At 43.7% G+C, this 20,708-nt stretch overlaps 1 pseudogene across 1 annotated transcript; it reads right to left on the bottom strand.

The window, feature by feature from the left end:
• Positions 1-699: 699 nt before the first annotated feature.
• Positions 700-6,906, bottom strand: LOC145512392 (transcription initiation factor TFIID subunit 11 pseudogene; annotated as a pseudogene). The gene has a single exon (XR_014058491.1). The product of XR_014058491.1 is annotated as a transcription initiation factor TFIID subunit 11 pseudogene (transcript).
• Positions 6,907-20,708: the final 13,802 nt, after the last annotated feature.

Genomic DNA, 20,708 nt, shown 5'->3' with positions numbered 1-20,708 from the left:
AAAAGGAAAAAAGAAGAGGAAAAGTCTGAGAGTCTGCTCTGGGGCAGTGTCTTTCATTCACCCTTTTCCCTCGGACTCCTTCCAGGTCAGACTCCTGACCCCTCACCAGGGTGTGTGTGTGGGTGGGGCTGGACCATCCAGTTTTACCAGCTCCTTCGGCCTTTTCTGAAGCTTGGGGATCAGCCAGGCTTGGGAACATAGTTGTAAGAGCCAGCAGAGATGAATGAAGCAGTTTCTGCACTTTTGATGTGAGAGGGTGGACACCCTTTTGGCTGTAGTACCCAGACTTTTTCATCTTTTTCCGTGTCTGTCTTTCATCCTTGCCCAATCTGGCATTTTGAGAAATGAAGCTTTACTATCTCAGGAAAGAACAGAGGCCAGAGACAAGAGTGCCACCCTGTGGCAAGAGCTTGGCATTACCGTTCAGAATGCCCCTGGGGAGAATGAAATCGGTCTGTGATTAACAGGATAGTTGATAGCTACATCCTACTGAGCCTTTCTTATACTCTGTGCCAAGTCCTCCTCATGGATTAGCTTATTTGAAGCAGGTACTGTTGTTACCCCCATGTTGCAGGGCTGGGGGAGCAGAGATGAAAAGGGATGAAGTGATTTGCTCAGGCTCCCTGGGAGGTGAAGGCTGGACCTAGGAGGGAACTCAGGGTAGCCTGGCTCCAGAGCAAACAATTCTAACAGTTTCTTTCTTTCTTCTTCTTTTTTTTTTTTCTAGGAACTTGGTTGGGAATTTTAAGTCAACAAGGAAAGTAAAACACCAAGATAACAAAAATAATGATAGATTATGTGCATTATAAATCACTTATATACTTCTAAATTGTGACAGATATCATGAAAAAAAATTAAAATGAGGATAACAAGAGGAAGCCCACAACTTTTAAGTAGGTCAGAGGTGTAAGGAAGGTCTTTCTGAATTGAACTTAATTTGGGAAATGAGAGGAAGCAGATTCCCAAGCATGATTACGTGTGGACAAAGGCAAGAAAGAATAGTCAGGTGAAACACACTTTTCAGACAGAAATACAATACGTATGAATGCTTCAAAGTGAGAAGACTTGTGAGACTGAAAAAATTCCTGCATTTGAGGGAAACTGTAGCCAATGATAGAGGTAGGAGAGGTTGGCAAGGCTGAAATAATGAGGATCATCCAAGTTCATCACCTCTTGTTGTTCAGTTGCCCAGTCATGTCTCTTTGCAACCCTATGGACTGCAGCACACCAGGCCTTCCTGTCCCTCACCATCTCCTGAAGCTTTCCCCAGTTAATGTCCATTGCATCAGTGATGCCATCCAGCCTTCTCATTCTCTGATGCCCTCTTCTCCTTCTGCCTTCAATCTTTCCCAGAATCAGGGTCTTTTCCAATGAGTGGGTTGTTTCCATCAGGTGATGGAAATACTGGAGCTTCAGCATCAGTTCCTCCAATGAGTATTCAGGGTCGGTTTCCCTTAAAATTGACTGGTTTGACCTCCCTGTTGTCCAAGGTGCTCTCAGGAGTCTTTTCCAGCACCTCTTTCCCCACTTATATCTTAGCCGAATGCCCCATCATCATCATCAACCTCCATCTTTCCTCTGGAGGTGGATCTCCTATCACTCCACTCCCACACACTATGCTATGGCTATACATGCTTTCTCTTTGCTGAAACATTCTTTTCTATTACCTCCCCTTTCTCTACCTTTCAGTCTTTGACTCTTCCGACTTCACCCACAAAATCAAATAGCAAGCAGAAGCAGTTACTCCATCCTTCTATGACTGCACTACAATACTTTATCCATACCTCTACTTTAATGCTTGCTGCAATATATATGCAATTTATCTTTTACATACTACTTGAATATAGTATCCTCTGTAAATCATTATTTAACCATATCTTATTTATAGTGTATCCTCAGTGCTTAGTCTTGGCAAATAATCAACAAATGTTCCTTCAAAAAAGGACATATTTGTAGGCAAGAGATAAATATTAATGGTCTAAAACATTTGTTTGAGTGGATGCAAGCTGTATGGATTACATCAGAAAATAATAATAATAATCAACTTCATGTTTTAAAATCTGCACATAAGGAATTGGGCAATTTGCATTTTCAGAGCTAAAAGAAATATATGCTTCTTCTTGGCCACTATATTGAGGAAGATAGTGACTCTTCATGCCAGTCTCAGTCTTTGAAACATGAGTATAAAGGTCTTTTCATGCTCCTATTGAGTCTGCTTTCTATTCCCTATCTCATATGCTCATTCACATCTCTTTATTATTTGGATTATATTCAGCAAATAAGTAGAACTAATGTGGTAGCACAAACATTGCAGAGAAAAAAGCAAATCCCAGTTCAGTTCAACTGCCTCCTCCATCCAAGGCAAACTATGTGAAAAGTCATAATTCTCAGCACCATTCAGTTCCAACTAAGCACTAACATTAGAGGACTTTCTACCATTCTATATTATATTGTACTTCTAGGGGGAAAGCTAGAGCTACAAAGTGTCTTCACCATCCAAAACAAGACTCTCTACATGGGTCATTTTCGAGCAACTCAGAAAAACAAGACAGCGCAATAACTCTGATGAAACGGTCATGCAGGCAACCATGAAAGAGGATTGTTCGGGTTGTGAACATAACTAACATGCAAGTTTGCCAGGGACAGCAATGGAGAGTCTGCAACCACAGACTGGTTTAGTTAACTTGGAACGTTTGCCTTTGGAGCTTAACAGGCAGATCTCACCTTGACCAGACTACTCATTTCCTCCGAGGGCCCACACTACTTGTCTCCTAACCCGGTCCAGACATACCACTACCTGATGCCCCAGGATGCATCAGGTAACAAATGATTCCAAAATTAGGAGCATTCTAGCACCAAACCTATGTGTGCTCATGGTTTGTCCTGTGAGCACACACACTGTTTCATTCTTTGGGCAAACTGAAGGTTACAGGGTATGGAAATTGCCCCAGAGATGGGTGAGAAGTGGGAGACATGGGTGGAATGAAAGCCTGAGGGTTAAGAGGCTGGTGAGCCAGGGGGCCTGGTTCCTCGGAAACAGGCCCTTCCGGACTCAGGCCTAGAAGAAGAGAAACTTCTTGTGCTTGATGCGGGGCATATACCCCTTTTCGCCTAGCCTGCGAATGCAGGCTCCCTCAGATGCTTGGGTTGGAGTGGAGTCGTCTTGCTTCAATCTCAAACAGGAACAGGGCCTCTTCCACCAACTCCCCGATGAAGATCTTGGCCATTCCCGACATGGCTATGATTACGATCAGGACACTGGCATGCCAGTCATGGCCTGGTTCAGATGTTGGATGGTGGCCTTGGGGAAGGCTGAACGGTGAAACACTTAGTTCAGCTGCTCCATCAAGCAGCCAAGAGGGTTCTCATCTTCTGGGCCTCCTCTTGGTCCACTTTCTGTTGCCTGGCTTTCTCGCTCTCAGCGTCCACTTTTCGTCTCTTGGCCGCAAGGGGACGTGAGGAGGAGTCCTCCTTTTCACCTGCCCTTGGCTGCGGGCAGTTCTGACGTCTGAGCCCCCCCACCTTCCTCGTCAGAGGCCTCACTGGCTTCCTGGGCTGGGTCCCGTGGCAGGATACGGCCTGGGTGGCTGAGGTCCGAGCCTGAGGGCACGCCTGGTGCTTCCCAGACGCACTGGCGTTCTCCATCCCAGCTCTGGTACCAAGTCCCCTAGTTCAGAAAGCTCGGGCCCTGGGTCCTCTCTGAGGCAAAATCAGCGGAAAAGAAATGCCCCCAGCCTCAGTGTCCTCAGAGGAAGCATCCGCCTGAGTCATGCCTGGGCCCAGCCCCCTTATATAAGGGTCTGGGGGGACCTGAAGCCACGCCCACCCGGAAGTCGGGTAATCCTCTCAGCCAATCCTGCACAGCGGGAGGGAGGCTGGCTGGGCTCCTCCCGCTGCCCCAGGCAAAGGGCGGGGCCGGATTGTGCTGCCCTGGACCGTGGGAGGGCCAGTCCCACCAGTCTCCTAGGATTTCTCCTGACTCAAGAGTTCCTGAACCCTTCATCTTGAGCCACGATGGAAATGTAGACATGTCCTCAGAAGACCTGTCTCTCACAGCTGCCTCTTGAAAGCCTTCCAGCAGCCAGCCCAAGAGCCCAAGTCCTCTCTCCACTACTCCTCAGAGCAGACTGGCTGGCTTGTGGGGTGATAGCGAATCCAGAAAGCCCAGGGAGTTCTGCTCTGGAAGACTTTCCTGCCATTCGAGGGTGGCCCCTGACCATCCTCTCCCCGATGACACAGACATGAAGATAGGTCAGCAGGCCTATGGGGGAGGCTTCCACCTTGCTCTGGAAATGCTCTTCAATTTGCCCAGGGGAAAAAGCAATCAGTCCCCCAACCCTCTTCCACCCACTTCCCTCCTCTCACCTCTCAACACCCTCCTGCTTCTCTCCCTCTTATTCCCCCACAGCAGCCACACAAATCCACTCCCCAACCAGACAAACCTTCCCCTACCATCCTGATCAAGACATCCAACCCAGAAGTAGGGTGGCTGTGTTGGGGGTGGGTGGGGTACAGACGTTCACTTCAGGAAGAAGCCACCTCTACACACTCTCTTCCCCAAGGTTCATCTCTTCCATGAGGAATCGCCATCCCTGAGCTCTATTCCCTGGAGTTTTCACAAAGCCTCCAAAGTCGAGGCACGCATCTCTCAATAGAGCCAGGCCGGGAAGGAATGGCCTTTCTCTGACCTCCACCTGCTCTCTGCTCCGCCTGGTCCACACTTCCTCTGTCCGAATCCCTGACCTCAGTAAAGGTTTTCAGGGTCACCAGGGCTTAAGTCTATCCCCTGTGTCCCTATCCTGGGACGGCTGAGATCTGTGGCCATTTCCCCGTTGGTTCCTTTCCCGTGTAAGTATGCCTTTGGAGTTCAACCCACCCTTCCGGACTTGGCCTGATGACTCAGTTCCCTCGAGTGCCAATGGTAGTAGTCCTGCTTATGGAGTTGCCAAGCATGATCCATTCACCTCTCATCCCCAGGCTCCGAGGGGTGTTTGGTTGCTGCTGACTTCCAGCACTTTGGAAGGCATATTCGAGGTAGGAGTCCTGTGTGCACAGCATGTCCTGTGGGCCCACACACTGTACCCACCTTTGAGAGAAACTCAAGGTAGAAGGGCCCCCATGGGAATGAAGACGCCAGGGGAATGAAGGTCCACGTGGCCCTGAGTTTCTGATTGGCCACCCGCCGAAGACAGGAGGCTTTCTTCCAGATTTGAACTCCTGGACACCGTCTCTTAACTTGGAGTGACCTGGGGCATGAGGTAGCCCCACTGGCCCAATGGAGCAATCGTGTGGACAGGACAGAGGCTTGCCTCTTCCCGGATCTACCTGGGAGAACTTCGCTGCTTCATCACCTTTCTGGTGCGAGGGTCTCAGCTCTGATTCTTTGCAAGAGGGTCCTAAGCCAGTCTCCTGGCCCCGCCTGCCCAAATGTGATCAGGAATTGGTGAGTGGGGGACTTGGTCAAAGGCTGGGATCTCACTCCTCACGCCCTACCCCTGGAAGGATTCTCTGAGGTTTCCTTTTGGGACCACGGAAGGCTCGGGGATCCCATCCCCTGGCCTTTGAAGGCTGAGACTGCCCCGGACACCTGGGAGGCAGCGCATCCAGAGGCCTAGGCTTTCTCTTGCCCACAGCCAGATGTGGTTGGCTGAAAGGCACTGAAGCGCATTGGCGTCTCTCTGCGTGTGAGATCGTCGTCTGGTGTCCTCTGGGAAGGCCTTGCCTCCGCGGAGGAACACCAAGGCTTTGCTCCTTCAGTGAGTTTGAAAGAATTCCCTGGGCTTCCGGCTCCTGGACGGCGTATTACAGAGGTTCTCATATGTCGCCTGGATGGGTTTGCTAGAATTCCCTGAGTGAAACCACCAGGGCCTGGTATTCCCAGTCAGGCATGGTTACAGTGTATGGATTCAGCTTCTCTGATACACAAGGAGGCGCCATTTCAGGGGTCTGTTCTCACGGGTGCGTTGCGGCAGGTCGTGTCTCTCAAGGAATCCAACTCTGGGTCTCAGGTCTCTCGCCAGCATGCCTCCGGGCGAGAGAGGCTTTTGCATGTTACAGGTCTTTTCAAAGGAGCAGCTAGAGGTGCTGGGTGTCCTCTCTCCCCTTTGAGGCAGTTGATCCATCCTGGTGAAGTCCTCTGGTGGAATGGCCACGGGATTCCGGGTTCCCTGAGGGGCAGGGGTGCGGTATGGGGAACGCAATGAAAGAAAGCCTGACGGTTAAGAGGCTGGTCGGCTGGAGGGCCCGGTTCCTCAGGAACAGGCCCTTCCGGACTCAGGCCTAGAAGAAGAGGATCTTGTGGTTGGTGCTGGGCATTTGTCCCTTTTCGCGTAGCCTGCAAACAGCCGCCCTCAGATGCTTGGGTTGGAGTGGGGGCGTCTCGCCCCACTTCTCACACATGTCTAGGGCCTCTTCCACCACCTCCCCGACGAAGACCTTGGCTATTCCAGACATGGCGATGACCACGTTCTGGGACACCGGCGTGCCGGCCACGGCCTGGATCAGACGTTTGATGGTGGCTTTGGGGAAGGCTGAGCAGCGAAACACTTGGTAATGGTTCAGCTGCTCTTCGCTCATAGCAGCCACGAGGGTTCTCATCTTCTGGGCCTCCTCTTCGTCCACTTCCCGTTGCCTGGCTCTCTTGCCCTTGGTGTCCACTGTCCTTCTCTTGGCTGCAGGGGGATATGAGGAGGAGTCCTCCTCTTCACCTGCCCTTGGCTGCGGGCAGTCCTGACGCGTGGGCTCACCGCCTTCCTCATCAGAGGCTTTCCTGGCTTCCTGGGCTGGGTCCCGAGGCAGGATTCGGCCTGGGTCGCTGGGTTCCGGGCCCAGGGGCACGCCTGGTGCCTCCCGCGACACACCCAGGTCCGGACCTTGGTCCCAGAGCCACGCCCTGGCCTTGTCCATCCCGGCGCTGGGTCAAAGACCCTAGCTCAGAAAGCTGGGCCCTGGGCCCTCCTGCTGCAGAGTCAGAGGCTGAGAAACACCGTCACTCACAATCCACTCAGAGCCAGGATCTGCCCCTCTTTCTTTTTTTTTTTTAAATGCTTATGTATTTATTTGTCTGTGTGGGGTCCTAGTTATGACACACAGGATCTTTAATCTTCTTTGCAGCATGTAGGATCTTTTTTTTTTCAGTTGCCACACATGTGATCTTTATTTATTTTTTTTGAAGTTTTAAACAGTATATATTTATTAGTCATTTTAATTTATTGTTTTGGAATTGCCCCAGAATGCAAACTTCTCAATGGTTTCCCTCCTTGGTTTTTGTTTTGTTTTTTTTTGTAGATTAGTTTATCTATTTTAATTGGAGGCTAATTACTTTACAATATTGTAGTGGTTTTTGCCATACATTCACATGAATCAGCCATGAGTATACATGTGTTCCCCATCCCGAACTCCCCTCCCAACTTCCTCCCCATCCCATCCCTCAGGGTCATCCCAGTGCACTGGCCCTGAGCGCCCTGTCTCTTGCATCAAACCTGGACTGGCGATCTATTTCACATATGATAATATACATGTTTCAATGCTATTGTCTCAAATCATCCCATCCTCGCCTTCTTCCACAGAGTCCAAAAGTCTGTTCTTTATATCTGTGTCTCTTTTGCTGTCTTGCATATAGGGTCATCGTTACTATCTTTCTAAATTCCATATATATGCATTAATATACCATATTGGTGTTTTTCTTTCTGACTTACTTCACTCTGTATGATAGGCTCCAGTTTCACCCACCTCATTAAAACTGATTCAAACGCACATGTGCTCTTTAGTTGAGGCATGTGGGATCAAGTTCTCTGATCAGGGATCGAACCCTGGCCCCCTGCACTGGGAGCATGGAATCTTAGCCTCTGGACTCCTAGGGAAGTCTCCAGTTCTAACAGTTTTTGATATATTTCCTCTGTAGCAAGAAAAGGAGGCCTTTCTGGTGTGCTGCTGCTAAGCCGCTTCAGTCGTGTCCAACTCTGTGCTACCCCATAGACGGCAGCCCGCCAGGCTCCACCATCCCTGGGATTCTCCAGGCAAGAATACTGGAGTGGGTTGCCATTTCCTTCTCCAGTGCATGAAAGGGAAAAGTGAAAGTGAAGTCGCTCAGTCGTGTCTGACTCTTAGCGACCCCATGGGCTGTAGCCTACCAGGCTCCTCCGTCCATGGGATTTTCCAGGCAAGAGTACTGGAGTGGGGTGCCATTGCCTTCTCCACCCCCACATTTTAGACTGTCATTAGACCTGTGCTATTTTATTTACTGGAGCCATATAGTGAGCATTGGGCCAGGAGTCAGAGACCTGGGTTCTGGCATGAGTGCCCTTCTCTCCCACCCAGGGAGTCGCAGGCAAGTCATTCACCTAATCTTTCCAAGTTTGTGGGACAGCGGGTAATACTATTTGAGCTGTTTACCTCATAGAATCTCTGCCTGTTCCACAGGAAGGCGGCATCCACACACCAAGGCAAGAGGCCTCAGGAGAAATCAGTTCTGCCAACAACTTGATCTCAGACTTACAGAACTGTGAGGAAACACACTTCTGTTGTTTAAGCCTTCCAGCCTGTGGTAATTGGTTGTGGCAGCCCTAGCAAACTAATATAAGCGCTCAAAGAAAAAAACTCAGTCTAGACAGAGCATATACAGTGGAAGCTCTATTTGAAAAATGGGAAAATGTATTATTAACCCATATACCCATGATTTCGTGGTTATTATTGTTTAGAGTGTAGTAAGTTAAAAACTAATAAACTGGAGACTTCTCTGGTTGTCCAAATGGCTAAGACTCTGTGCTCCCGAGGCAGACGGCCTGGGTTTGACTCCTGGTCAGAGAATTAAATCCCACGTGCTGCAACTAAAGATCCTTGCATGCTGCAACTAAGACCTGGTGCGGTCAGATAAATCGATATTTAAAAAATAATAAATTGATGTGAAGTTGATTTAAAGAAAATTAGATTAGTTGGAGTCCAAAGTCACATGGGTCTTAGGAAACACTACTATAAACAAAGCTAGTGGAGGTAATAGTGTTCCAGCTGAGCTATTTCTAATCCTAAATGATGATGCTGCAAAAGTGCTGCTTTCAATATGTCAGCAAATTTGGTGGCTCAGACAGTAAAGAGTCTGCTTGCAATATGGGAGACCTGGGTATGATCCCTGGTTTGGGAAGATCCCCTGGAGAAGGAAGTGGCAACCCACTCCAGTATTTTTGCCTGGAAAATCCCATGGACGGAGGAGCCTGGTGGGCTACAGTCCATGGGGTTGCAAGGAGTTAGACATGACTGAGCAACTTCACTTTCTTTTAGCAGTGGCTGCAGGACTGGAAAAGGTCAGTTTTCATTCCAATCCCAAAGAAAGGCAGTGCCAGAATGTTCAAACTATCACACAATTGCACTCATTTTATATGCTAGCAAAGCAATGCTCAAAATTCTCCAAGCTAGACTTCCATAGTACGTGAACCAAGAACTTTCAGATGTTCAAGCTGGATTTAGAAAAGGCAGAGGAACCAGAGACCCAATTGCCAACATCCGTTGGATCACAGAAAAAGCAAGAGAATTCCAGAAAAACATCTGCTGCATTGACTACACTAAAACCTTTGACTGTGTGCGTCACAACAAACTGTGGAAAATTCTTCAAGAGATGGGAATACCAGACCACCTTACCTGCCTCCTGAGAAATCTGTATGTAGGTCAAGAAGCAACAGTTAGAACTGGGTATGGAACAACGGACTGGTTCAAAATTGGGAAAGGAGTATGTTAAAGCTGTATATTGTCACCCTGCCTATTTAACTTATATGCAAAGTACATCATGCAAAATGCAGGGCTGGATGAAGCACAAGCTGAAATCAAGATTGCTAGGAAAAATATCGATAACATCAGATATATAGATGATACCACCATTATCACAGAAAGCAAAGAGGAACTAAAGAGCCTCTTGATGAAGATGAAAGAGGAGAGTGAAAAAATTGGCTTAAAACTCAACATTCAAAAAACGAAGATCACGGCATCTGGTTCCATCACTTCTTGGCAAATAGATGGGGAAACAATGGAAACAGTGGCAGACTTTATTTTCTTGGGCTCCAAGATCACTGCAGATGATGACTACAGCCATGAAATTAAAAGATGCTTACTCCTTGGAAGAAAAACTATGACAAACCTAGACAGCATATTAAAAAGCAGAGCCATTGCTTTGCAGCAAAGGTCCATCTAGTCAAAGCTATGGTTTTTCCAGTAGTCGTGTATGGATGTATGAGTTGGACCATAAAGAAGGCTGAGTGCCAAAGAACTGATGCTTTTGAACTGTGGTGTTGAAGAAGACTCTTGAGAGTCCCTTGGACTGCAAGGAGATCCAACCAGTCAATGCTAGAGGAAATCAACCCTGAATATTCTTTGGAAGGACTGATGCTAATGCTGAAGCTCCAATACTTTGGCCACTTGATGCAAAGAGCTGACTCATTAGAAAAGACCCTGATGCTGGGAAAGATTGAAGGCAGGAGGAGAAGGGGATGACAGAGGATGAGATAGTTGGATGGCATCACCGACTCAATGGACAAGTTTGAGCAAGCTCCGGGAGATGGTGAAGGACAAGGAAGCCTGGCGTGCTGCAGTCCATGGGGTCGAAAAGGACTGAGCAACTAAGTGCTGCACGAGGGAATATGCAATAGCAATTCAGCAGAATAAGGAAGGTGTATTCACATGACTGCCGCCGGGGAACCGCTGAGGTGAGGACTGGCTGTTTTTCTGAGAGGCTTAGTGTTGAGTTGTGCTCTCCCCCACAAAGTGCTACATCTCTGCGTATGGGTCTGAACATGAATATTAAAATGATTGAATACAGTGAATGTATCGAAGCTGCTTCAAACTGTCAATTCCACCAAAGACTGGATTATACAGAAAAGAGGACACAGAGCCAAGGAAAAGGACTTGGAGTGTTAGAAAGGGAATTCCTATGAAATAAGGTGCCTGCTCCATGTGCAGGCACACGCATCGAGGCAGGAGAAAACTGTCCTGTCAAGATCTGTTGAGGAAATAAGCTAAGAGAGAAAATGCAAGAGGAGTGGGACAAAATGCCAATCTCTTACAATTGCTTGTGTTAGTCACTCAGTCCTGTCTGATTCTTTGCAACCCCATGGACTGCAGCCCACCAGGCTCCTCTGTCTGTGGGATTCTCCAGGCAAAAATGCTGTATTGGATCACCATTCCCTTCTCCAGGGCATCTTCCTGACCCAGAGACTGAAGCTGGGTCTCCCGCATTGCAGGTAGATTTTTGACCATTGGAGCCACTAGGCTCTTCACAATTGGCAAAGGGCCTACAGGTCTGTTTTCTTTATTTAAAAAAATATTGACTTATTTATTTAATTTATTTGATTGTGCCAGGTCTTAACTGCAGCATGTGGAATCTAATTCCCTGACCAGGGATCAAACCCGGACTCCCTGCATTGGGAGCAAACAGTCTTAGCCACTGGCCCATCGTGAAACTCCCAGACCTGTTTTCTTGACTGGATTCATTGGTGTTAATCCACTGAATTAAGAACTGTGAGTTCTGTGGTTAAGCTGGATGAGATGCGGACACAGAGTACTGTGCTCTCCTGCACCTCCCTTCTCAGTCCCCTTGGTCCAGCTCCAGCCTCGTCACTCCAGCAAGCTGCGCTCTCCAAGTCACCAGGGCTTTTACAGACGAGAAGCCAAGGGGCCACAGAGTGAAGCGTCTTCCTTGACTAAGGCTGCCCAGCTGGGAGTGAGGGGTGGGTGGTAATGCTGAGGGGCTTTTGGTTCCTCACTCTAGGACTTGTTACAACCTAGTATTTTCCTTTCTTTACCTATTTGCAAGACTATTTTTTTTTCTTTTTTTGGCTGCACCACTAGGATTGTGTGACTTTAATTCCCTGACCAGGGATTGAACCCATGCCCTCAGTTGTGAAAGTACAGAGTCCTAACCACTGGATTGTTAGAAAATTCTCTGCAGGACTGTTGTATGGATGAGACACTACTCTGGGCAGCTGGAAAATCTAGACTCACTGGGAGAAAAAGCCAGCAGAGGGTGGAGCTGGCAAGAGAGAGGGTAGGGCCAGAGGCAAGTTTCAACTCGCTTATCTCACCAAGAAAATTCTCCAGATTTCCTTGTTTCAGTGGTGTCATGCTTTAAGTCTCCAGGCCTGAGATATTTTTAAAGCCAGCTTTATTGAGGTATAGTATTCATACAATAACATGCATTCCCTTTTTGTGGGCAGTTCCACAAGAGCTGGCCAATGTTTACACCCAGGTGTCCACTGCCACCATATTCAGATATAGAACACTGACCATCACTCCACATTTCCTTGTGTTCACGGGTCTCCTTTCTGCCACTGAAGATGTGATTTGCCATTTCTAGAGCTTTCTTTAAGTAGACTCCTGCATAAAGTACTCTTTCATGGCTGACTTTACTCTCCCAGCATGTTTTGAGACTCATATAGATCATGTGTATTCATTTTGTTTCTGACTAGATTCTGTTGTATGTATTTTTTCTAATTTGTTTATTCATTTATTTCTTGGTAGACATTTAGGTTGTCTCCAGTTTTTAGCTGATATGAGTGAAGCTGTCATGAACATTCCTTGTTTAAGATTTTGTGTGGACATATACTTCCATTTCTCTTAGGTAGGTACCGAGGAGACATATGATAACAGGTAGCCTTTAAGGAAAATGCCAAACTACTTTCCAAGGAGATTTTTTTACATTTCCATTAGCAATGTATAAGAATCTTGGGTTGCTCCACATCCATACTGATGATGGGTCATGTCGATCTTTCCCACCCCCCCGCCCCCTTTTATTTATTTGTTTTTGGCCATGCTGCACTGGCATACTGTGACATCTTAGTTCCCAGTCCAGGAATTGAACCTGCCCTGACCTCCCCCCACCCCCATCCCCTGACAGTGGAAGCTCAGAATCTTAACCACTGGACTGCCAGAGAAGTCCCCAGTCTTTTTAGTATTAGCTGTTCTAGTGAATGTGCACTGGTATCTTTCCATTTTGATTTTAATTTGGACTTTCCTGATGACTAATGATGTTGAGTATCTTTTTGTGGGCTTATTGGTTATTTTTATGTCTTCTTTTGTGGTGTGTCTACTCACATTTTATTTTATTTTTTTGATCAGTTTTTATTGGGCATCGTTTTATTATTGAGTTGTAGGAATTTTTTAAAACACTATCTGGACACTAATCCTTTTTCAAATATATATACTGTATTTTCTCTCACTCTGTGGCTTGCACTTTCATTTTTTTAAAAATATCTTTAGAAGAGCAGGAGTTAAAATGTTTCTTTTCTTTTGCTAAGTGGATTCTCAAGATTTTATTTTCACATTTTCTTTTGGTGCTTAAGAAGTGGGAAGGCTATTTATTTTTTCACATAACATGCCCTGGTCCCCAGTCTTCCTCTGGCCAAGTCCCTTTTGCTGTAAGTGTTTCACCACACTGTGTGGGAGGGATCCATCTGTCCCCCTGACTCTCTCCCAGTCAGTAATGCCAGCTAGGAAGTGCCTTGGCCCAGACATCTTGGCTGCAGAGGAGAGGGACCAAAGATGAGTCCTGGGTCAGCAGGGTAGGCTCCTTTGCCGGGAGCCAGCTCACGAGATCCCACCCATGACAGAGTCATGGGAAAGAGGAATGATTGAGCACGGCTTCTCAGGCCTCAGGGATTCTCGGAAGGCTGCCTCAGCGCTCACCTTAAAGATATCTGTCTTTCTGATGTTTACTATAATAAACCTCTTCTTATTTTCTATGACTTAGGCAAAAGGCCTTTCCTGATTCCCTTCTAAAATAGATCATTCTGAAACCTCAAATCAACAAGGCCCCTGAATGGTAGCACCCTAAATAAAATTATCTGGGATATAGAGTGTGCTGATCTAAATTCCTTTTGCTAACATATTAGTTTGTTTAATAAATAAGCCTGTGCCTTTAGAGCTAATATACCTGATTACTCCTTAATAATAAAACAGCATTGAGAGCCTCCGCACAGAAAGCCCCTATGGGCACAACACCCTTCGCAGGAAAAAGGCTTGTTAGGAAATATAAGAAATATTGCTTTATGAAACTGTTACTTAAGTCTATATTTACTCACTATGTTTTTACTCTTAATGTATTTAGCCTATATAATGAAAGGATAATAGTTAAAAATTTATAAAAGTTTGGCTTTAATACAAATAATAAGACAATTGTTGATTTAACTGATGATTCTTACTTAGAGCTGAACTTCAGCTTGTTGTTCTTTGACTTTATGGAACTACATTCTTTTCTGTTAAGCTCAAGGCGTAGAGTAAATTACCAAAAACAGGTTTTACCTTGAAACTTCCTGTTGATGAATTCTTTCCTGATGTGCCCTATACAAAAGTGTTCTGATTGATCAACCTTTATCAATAGAGAGTCACAAGGTGTTAGCAGGCCACCAGGCCAGAAGATGATGTAAACAAAATGAGGCTTTTGGTAACTAAAAACATGAAAATGGTTTCGATGAAGGTCAAAACTGCTGGCCTATTAAGCTGAATTGATAGGCCCGTTAAGCTGAATTCATATGCCCATTAAGCTAAATTGGTATGCCCACTAAGCTGAATTGGTATGACTCTATACTTTACATTTGTTTCTATGTACCACAAAAAATATAAAAGCTGTCTTAAAAATAATAAAGTTGGAAGACACTTGGGAGACACTTGGAAACACCGAGACTCGCTGTGTCTTCTCATTCTCATCGCTGACGCCGTCCATCCTGAGAGAACCCCTGGACCTGCTGGAGCTGGACTCCGGCACTCCTTCCCTGCTGGGGCCCTACCTTTGCAACATCTGATGCTGTGAATCAAAATAGAAACATCCTCTTCTTTTTCTCTGTAGCACTTGTGCTGATTTTGCAATCTTATCTTGGTGGGTTTATATATCTGTCTTTCCCACTTGACTCTGAGGGTAGGGACCTTGTCTATTTTTATTTATTTATCTATTTGGCTGTACCAGGTCTTAGTTGCAGCATGTGGGATCTTCTCTCTTCATTGTGGTATATGGACTCTTTAGTGCAGCATGTAGGATCTAGTTCTCTGACCAGGGATCAAACTCTGGCCCCCTGAACTGGGAGTGCAAAGTCTTAGACACTGGACAACCAGGGAAGCCCTCCTTGCCTGTTTTAATGTCCAAGAATTTGCAGAATAGTAGTGAGTTTAACAGCCCTACTTGCCTAGCACTGTGGTAAGCAGGCTGACAATTCCCATTCTCAAAGTCCACAAGGAGTTCTGACTTGTGACTGAGAAGGGTCCCTCATGGTTCTCTGTCCTTAGACCAGGGCACACACGCTTGTCATTTATAAGCAGGAGTCAGGGGGAACCCCACCTCTTGGCCATGTTCCTGGGGTCCTTGCCTTGGGAAACACTGATTTTCATCTTTCCCCTTTTCCCCTTGTGGATCTCCTGCTGGTCTGTTAGGTGATGAAGGGACTCATCACACCTACGTGCTCTTTCCCACATCCTCTGTCTCCACTCTTCTTTCTATCTTTCTTTTGGGGTCTTTTCCTGCCTGCAGCAACTCCCTGCTTCCCTCTTTCCAGCTATAAGATGTGAGGAAGACCTCAAAGACTCACCAGTAGACAAATTCATTTGCGAAGACAATAAATGTAAGCATAGATGACTATATGTACAAATTCCAAAAGGATTATTCGTTCTTTTCAAAGCAACCAATTAAACAGCAGTCCTTGTGTGCATTATTATCTTCCTTAAAATTTATTGCCATCTGTAACAGTGCAAGTGTCAGCCTCAAATTTCACATCAAGTGTGCAGGGCTGAGACTTAGACTTTCTGGGTGGGTTAACCTCAAGTAATTCCAAAGAACTTCAGAAATGGAAAGTGAAGGCACATCTGAGGAATTTTTACATAACCCTGGAGGAGTTTTTAATTTTGATGCAGTTTAATTTTATCTTTTTTTTCTTTTAAGATTTGTGCTTTTTGTATCCTATTGAAAAAAATTTTGCCAACTTACTTCAAAATTATCCTTGTCTTCTTTTAGAGCCAATGATCTATTTCAGGTTAATTTTTTGTAAATTTCGTGAGGTTGCCTTTTCATTTTGTTGATTGTTTCTTTTGTTTACAGAAACTTTTTAGTTTGATGTAGTTCCACTTGTTTATTTTTGCTTTTGTTTGCTGTGCTTTTGGTGCCATATCCAATAAAATCATTGATAAGACCCATATCAAGGAGATTGTCCCCTGTATTCTTCTAGGAGTTTTGTGGTTTCACGTCTTACATTTAAGTCTTTAAATTATTTTGGATTACTTTTTGTGTCTTATAAGGGTCCAATTGCATTCTTTGGCATGTGAGTATCTAGTTTTTTTTAAACATCATTTACTGCATAGACTATTTTCCCCCACTGTTGTTCTTGGCCCCTTGGTCATAAATTTGTTGACTATATATGTGTGAGTTTATTTCTGGGCTCTTTATTTTGTTTTGATTTATGTGACTACTTTTATGCAAGTACCACACTGTTTTGATTAGTATAGCTTTGTAATATAGTTTTGAAATCAGGACGTGTGATACTTCCAGGTTTGTTCTGCTTTCTATAGATTGCTTTGTCTATTCAGGGTCTTTTATGGTTTTCTTATGCATTTGGGGATTTTTTGTGTGTGTGTGAAAAATGCCCTTGGAATTTTGATAGGGATTGCATTGACTCTGTAGATTGCTTTGGGTGGTATGGACATTTTATCAATATTAATTCTTCCAATTCATGAACATAGAATATTTTTCTATTTATTGTATCTTCTTCAGTTTCTTTTATTAATGTCTTACAGTTTTCAGTGTAGAGGTCTTTAACATCCTTGATTAAATTTATTCCAAATATTTATTCTTTGATGAACTCATAAATGGGTTTATTTTCTTAATTCCTCTTTCTGATGGTTTGTTGTTAGTATATACAAACACAACTGATTTTTGTATATTAATTTTGTATCGTGTGACTTTAATTCATTTATTAACTCCAACAATTTTTAAGTGGAGTCTTTAGGGTTTTCTGTGTCATATCATCTGCAAATAAAGACAGTTTTATTCTTCTTTTTTCATTTTGATGCCTTTTGTTTATTTATTTTTATTTTTTATAGCCTACTTGTTCTGGCTAGGACTTATAGTACTATGTTGAATAAAAGTGGTGGGAGTGGGCAACCCCATTTTATTCTTGATTTTAGAGTTAACACTTTGAACATTTTCATTATTGAGTATGATGTTAGCTATGGGCTTATCATGTCGGCCTTTAATATGTTAAGGCACATTCATCCCATCTGTACTCAGTTTGTGGAGTTTTTTTTTTTTTTTATATCATAAGTGGTGTTCATTGGAAGGACTGATGTTGAAGCTGAAACTCCAATACTTTGGCCACCTCATGCAAAGAGTTGACTCATTGGAAAAGACCCTAATGCTGGGTAGGATTGGGGGCAGAAGGAGAAGGGGACGACAGAGGATGAGATGGTTGGATGGCATCACCGACCCGATGGACATGGGTTTGGGTAGACTCTGGGAGTTGGTGATGGACAGAGAGGTCTGGCGTGCTGCGATTCATGGGGTTGCAAAGAGTCGGATATGACTGAGCGACTGAACTGAACTGAAGTGGATATTGAATTTCATCAAATACTTTTTGTGCATCTATTGAGATGATCATGTGATTCTGCTTTCTTAGCATATTAGTTATACTTCTTTTTCAATAATTTGTCAGAGAAGGCAATGGCAACCCACTCCAGTGTTCTTGCCTGGAGAATCCCAGGGATGGCGGAGCTTGTTGGACTGCCATCTGTGGGGTAGCACAGAGTTGGACACGACTGAAGTGACTTAGCAGCAGCAGCAATAATTTATAGTGGTTACCCTAGAGTTTGCAATATACATTTACAGTCAATCCAAGTCTCTTTCAACTAACACTTTATCACCTCACAGGTAGTGTAAGTGCTTAAAATAATAATAAATTAATCTAATTTCCCTCTTCCTTTCCTTGTATTATTGCTTTCATTCATTTCACTTATGACTAAGCATACGTAGCATGTATATGTTAAATCTATGTAAGCATCCATAATTGAATACATTTTTGCTATTATTATTTTGAATTTTTTTCCATAAATCAATTAAATAAGAAAAATGATTTAAAAATTACCTTCACTAATCCCTTCTTTGATGCTCTTTCTTACTTTATGCAGATTTGAGTTTCTGACATATAGTATTTCTCTTTTCTCAAAAGAATTTCTTTTAATATTTCTTGCAAAGCATGTCAACTGTCAACAAATCCTCTTAATTTTTGTTTGTCTGAGAAAGTCTTTATTTTCCCTTCACTTTTGAAGAATAGTTTTGCAGGGTACAAAATTCTAGGTCTAGATTTTTTTTTTTCTGTCAACACTTAGTATTTCGCTTCACTCTTTTCTTGGTTGCCTGCTTTCTGAGGAGAAGTTGGATGTAATGATTATTTTTGTAAGGTAAAATTCCCCCTCACCCCCAGGTTCTTTCTTTATCTTTGATTTTCTGTAGTTTGAAAATTATATGCTTACGTGTAGTTTTTTATTTGTTATTTTTGTTTTGGGCATGTACCCTGTTTGGTGTTCTCAGAGCTCTCTGGATATATGGTTTGCTGCCTGACATTAATTTTAAGAAAGTCTCAATTACTATTCTTTCAAATATTTCTTTTGTTCCTTTTTTCTCTTTCTCCTTCTTCTGGTACTCTCATTACATGTCATGCAACAACTTTTGTAGTTGTCCCACAGTCCCTGGATATTCTGTTCTTTTCAGTCTTTGTTCTTTTTACTTATCAGTTTTGAGGATTTCTACTGATATATCCTCAAGCTCAGAGAGTCTTACCTCATCTGGATCCAGTATAGGTAAGCCCAACAAAGGCATTTTTGTTAGTTTCTGTTAGTGTTTTTAATCTCTAGCATTTTTAATTTTTTTTCTTAGGATTTTCATCTTTTTGTTTACATGCCCATCTTTTCTTGCATGCTGTCTACTTTATCAATTACAGCCTTTAGCATATTAGTTATAGTTGATTAAAATTTCCAGTCTGATAATTCTGACATCCCTGTTATGTCTGGTTATCATACTTGCACTGTCTCTTCAAATTGTGTTTTTTAACTTTAAGTATACCTTAACCTTTTCTTGATGTCCAGACATGATGTACTGGATAAAAAACTACTGTGGTAGGTCTTTAGTAATATGGTGGTAACGTATGAGAGGAGGAGGGAAAGCATTCTGCAGTCCTACCGTTATGTTCCAGTGTTTTAGTGAGACTATGTACCTGGACAATGAATTCACAAATGTTTCTGAATTCTCCCCACCATCCCCTCCCCACCATCCCCGTATCTTATTTGGGATAGAATGGCTCGAATGGTCTGGAGTTGGGTGTTTCTCTTCCTCCAGGTCCCTTGAGCTCTGCTAAACCCCAGCAGGTTCAACTCTGGCTAACGTGTTTCTCCTGAGGGTAGGTTTTATTAAGGCATCCCCTGCTGGAAGCGTGAAAGGATTTCTCTCCATTATTTACTGTAAGAACCTGGAGGTTCTCTGGCAGGTAAAACTCACAAGTGTGGGAGCCCCTCTATGACTGGATCCCTCTGAAGTTTTTAACTCTAGAGTTGTCCACACCAAGTCTCTAGCAATTAGCTAATTATAGCAAAGGTTTTTGTTCCTGTTCCTGCCCTTCTTCACACTGGTTCTCAACACAGTTTCCATTTGTGAGTTTCTGCTGCAGTACACCTTGATTCCTTGTATCTGCCTATCTCTCTAATTTTGGGGACAGAGTTTAGCTTTGAACCCATCTCTCTTATGGATCCACAGAGAGTTGCTAATTTTTCTGTCCATTGAGCTCCTTTCTTGTGGAACTGGACTCTGGAAGTCTCCTTTCTCCAATTTTTAGTGGGATATTTTGTGGTTGTTTTTGAGTTGTACTTCTTTATGTGTTCTGGATTCTAACCTCTTATAAGGTATATGACTTGCAAATATTTTCTCTCATTCCATGAGTTGCTTTTTCCACTCTGTTGGTAGTGCCCTCTGATGCACAAAGTTTTTAATTTTGATGAAGTCCATCTTATATATTTTTTCTTTTGTTGTCAGTGCTTATGGTGTCATATCCAAGAAATCATTGCCAAATGACATGACACTTTACTTTTAGGTAAAAACTCTAATAGGGGTTTTTATAGTTTTAGCTCTTATATTTAAGTTTGATTCACTTTGAGTTCATTTTTGTCTATTGTATAAGGTATGGACAGGTCCATCATTGTTCTTTTGCATGTGGATATTCAGATTTCCCAGGACCATTTATTGAAGATACAGGTATTTCCCCATTGTGTAGTCCTGGATCCCTTTTTGAAATTCATTTGACCACACATATGAGGATTTATTTCTGGGATCTCTGTTATATTCCATTGGTCTGCTATTATGCCAGTACTACAGTTTTGATTACTATAGTTGCAATATGTATTGAAATCAGGAAATATGAGGTTTATAACTTTATTCTTTTTTTAAAGATTTTTTAAAAAGATTGTTTTGACTACTTGGGGTTCCTTGAGACTTTGGATAGACATTTCTGTTTTTGCAAAAAAAGTTGTTAGGATTTTGATAGACTTTGCATTGAATCTGTAGATTTCTTTAGGTAGTAAGGATATTTAAGTTTTCCAATCTATGAACATGTATCTTCATTTGTTTGTATATTTAATTTCTTTCAGAAGTGTTTTGTAGTTTTCAGTGTGTAAATCTTTCACTTTTTTTGTTGTTTATTCCTAAT

Source organism: Giraffa tippelskirchi, chromosome 7, assembly GCF_054371585.1.
Source record: "Giraffa tippelskirchi isolate mGirTip1 chromosome 7, T2T-mGirTip1v1.2.pri, whole genome shotgun sequence".
NCBI lineage: Eukaryota > Metazoa > Chordata > Mammalia > Artiodactyla > Giraffidae > Giraffa > Giraffa tippelskirchi.
Note: the sequence above shows the minus strand (reverse complement) of the source record. Positions and strands in the feature narration are given on the sequence as shown.